This window comes from Hippopotamus amphibius, chromosome 8 (assembly GCF_030028045.1).
Source record: "Hippopotamus amphibius kiboko isolate mHipAmp2 chromosome 8, mHipAmp2.hap2, whole genome shotgun sequence".
Taxonomy (NCBI): Eukaryota; Metazoa; Chordata; class Mammalia; order Artiodactyla; family Hippopotamidae; genus Hippopotamus; species Hippopotamus amphibius.
Window position 1 is genome coordinate 134,563,851 of NC_080193.1, and position 3,297 is coordinate 134,567,147.

Consider the following 3,297-nt stretch of genomic DNA (forward strand, 5'->3'; position numbering starts at 1 on the left):
GTTTGGAGTTTCCTTCAAAAGCTAAATATGGAACTACCATATGACCCAGCAATCCCACTCCTGGGCATATAGCCAGAGAAAACCATAATCCAAAAAGAAACATGTACCCTAATGTTCATTGCAGCCCTATTTACAATAGCCAGGACATGGAAGCAACCTAAATGCCCATCAACAGGTGAATGGATAAAGAAGATGTGGCATATATATACAATGGAATATTACTCAGCTATAAAAAGGAATGAGTTGGAACTATATGTAATGAGATGGACGGAACTAGAGTCTGTCATACAGAGTGAAGTAAGCCAGAAAGAGAAAAACAAATATTGTATGCTAACTCATATATACAGAATATAAAAAAAAAATGGTACTGATGAACCCAGTGACAAGAAAGAATAAGGATGCAGATGCAGAGAATGGACTGGAGGACACGGGGGTAGGGGGTGGGGGGCGAAGGGGAAGCTGGGATGAAGTGAGAGAGTAGCATAGACTTATATATACTACCAACTGTAAAATAGATAGCCAGTGGGAAGTTGCTGTATAACAAAGGGAGATCAACTCGATGCTGGATGTTGCCTTAGAGGGCCAGGACAGGGAAAGTGGGGGGGAGTCAAGGGAAGGAGGGAATATGGGGATATGTGTATAAATACAGCTGATTGACTTTGGTGTACCTCAAAAGCTGGTACAAGAGTGTAAAGCAATTATATTCCAATAAAAAAATAAAATTAAAAAAAGAATATATGATGCTTTTCCTTAGAGAAAAAAAATGTTTGCAGTTTCACTTTGAATTTTTAAAAAATTCCTATAATTAGCTCTTGATTCAGAAATTATAAATAAAGCTATTTTGTCATCCAATGTTAAAAAAAAAAAAAAAGAATGTGGGTTCTGGGGTCCAACTGCCAGAATCAAGTTCTGGCTTCCCCACCAGAGTGCCCAAATCAGTTAGGGTTCTTAGCTAAGAGTGCAGAAACCAACGCTGGCTGATTTAGGCAGAAAATGAATTTATTAGGATTGGGGGTGGCTCAGGAAAGCTGGGGAACCATGCTTCAAAGCTAGGCATCTGGGGCAAGACCCAAAATCACAGTGCAGAAGTGGGCAGGCGGTGGAAGCTACTGCTGCACCCACGAGCACGGTGGTGCCTCCCCTTGCCTCCAGCTGGCAGCACTGCAAGCCCCAGGAAGTGACCCGGCTGCAGCCAGCACTGCCCTGATAGGGCTCCCCACAGCCCTGCTTCTTCAGGTGGCAGGACAGTCACACAGTGGAGCTCCAGGTCACCCTTTCTTTAGGTCATCTGCACACACGTCTTGAGTATTCACTTTTACTTTGCTTCTGTGGAGTCTCATCTACATGGGAGCTCCTGAGTCTCTCATTTTACCACCTGGGATTATTCTGTTCCAATATTTGCATGAACATCTAAGTTAATGAGCACAGAACAGGCTGTTCTGTAAAGCCTCAAAGCATCACGATAGATAAAGAAGACAAGGGTAATGCTTAATCTAGAAATATTAGAGGCACATGCTCAGACTTTATTTAGAAAAACAGTATGTGCTCACTTCGGCAGCACATATACTAAAATTAGAACAAGAAGCATGAGATTAGTATGGCCCCTGCACAAGGACAACACACAGATTCGTGAAGCGTTACATGTTTGTTTGTTTGTTTGTTTTTTAAAGGCGGGACGTACTGACCAAAAAAATCATTCATCTACCTCTAAATCTATCCCCACAGTAGACTCTGATATACCTTGGCTTTCTTGTGGCTCACACTGAGCAATGTTTTACAGACACTGTCCTGCTCCTCAGGACAGTGCACAGCCTGGGACTTACACATTCGCCACTGACCTTGCTAAATCAGCAGGTCGTTATCTCCGAGTCCTATGCCTTTGAGCTCTTTGGAGAGGTCACGGGCAGGGAAACATTCTCCAGTCCCATTCAGATTTACCCTACTGGTTTGGCAGAGGTGCCCAGGCAGATAAATCTATGGGAACACGGAGCACAGAGTCAGCATTAAATGGAGAGGCAGAAGCTGTTCACGTTGGTCTCTCCAAAGCTGGCGTTCCCGTCCCCAGTGCGCAACCGAAATACGGTCCCTGCTCGCCAAAGCCCAGAATTAGAGATCTGAGCCTGGGCTACTGTTGTCCAATGAATTTAATGGACGGTGACAAGATTTGAAGGTGATTCAAATGTGTTCAGCACTCAGTCATACTCTTGGGAGAGGACGTGCCCATTGTGGTAGATGGGATTTTCTGTTTTAATTATAAACCACTAGTAAACGATGTTTGAAATTTCTCAGATAATAAGCGAGGCCAGATCTCAATTTTCATTCCACAGTCTGATGCTGTGAGAAAATAGGGCAATCGTTTCAGATTTCCACACGCTGAGCCTCTGCGGTGCTTGTGAAACCAGCAAGGAAGGGAAGGCAGGAAGCCAGGCGCAGTCACCTATCTGCGTCCTAATTCATCTGAGACGTAGCATAGGCTTGTCGTGCTAGGTTCCTTGTCAGGCTTGGTATGCCAGGTTCCTTCCTCTGAACCTCGACATTTTGCAGGAAAAAAATGATGACAGTGAGGCTGTTTCTGCTAAAAGAAAATCGAAACTGACTACATGGTTTATACATGAATATGAGTACAGAATGACTGAAATGGAAAAAAAAAAATCTATGTTCAGTATAGCTAATGTCCGTGAATAAATCAGAAGTCGACCTCATGGGACTTCAGCTAGCTTGTAGAGCAACTTGTGCAATCTAGAAAAGGGCAGCCCCTTTTGGGGGCCTCAAACCTTGGGGAACATGTCTGTGCATTGAGGCAAAAGAAGACACGCCCCAGGGTGTGTGCCAGGGTGAGGGTCCTGGTTGGACTTGGTGAGGGTCATCCCAAGGCCTGAGCCTCAGCTCAGTTTCTTGAGTGGCTCTTCTGGTCTTCACTACAAGCACAGTGTAGAGGTATAAGGCAATGCGGCTATAATGCGTTGAATTACGTCTCCTCCAAAAGATGTAGACAGTCTAACCCACAGTACCTATGAATTTGAAAAGAGGGCCTGGGACTTCCCTGGTGGTCCAGTGGTTAAGACTTCTCCTTCCAGTGCAGGGCATGTGGGTTCGATTCCTGGTCAGGGAGCTAAGATCCCACATGCCTTGCAGCCAAAAAACCAAAACATAAAACAGAAGCACTGTTGTAACAAATTCAATAAAGACTTAAAACAAAAACAATAACAACAAAAAGAAAACAGGGTCTTTACCAAAAATCGAGTTAACATGAGGTCATTAGGGTGGGCTCTTATTCAATATGACTGTATCCTTATT

The 3,297-nt window shown here is 44.1% G+C and overlaps 1 non-coding gene across 1 annotated transcript; it reads left to right on the forward strand.

Moving 5' to 3' along the window:
- The first annotated feature begins 1,542 nt into the window (after positions 1 to 1,542).
- LOC130859698 (U6 spliceosomal RNA) lies at positions 1,543 to 1,649 on the forward strand. The gene has a single exon (XR_009055261.1). It is a non-coding gene; the product is annotated as a U6 spliceosomal RNA (small nuclear RNA).
- The last annotated feature ends 1,648 nt before the right edge of the window (positions 1,650 to 3,297 follow it).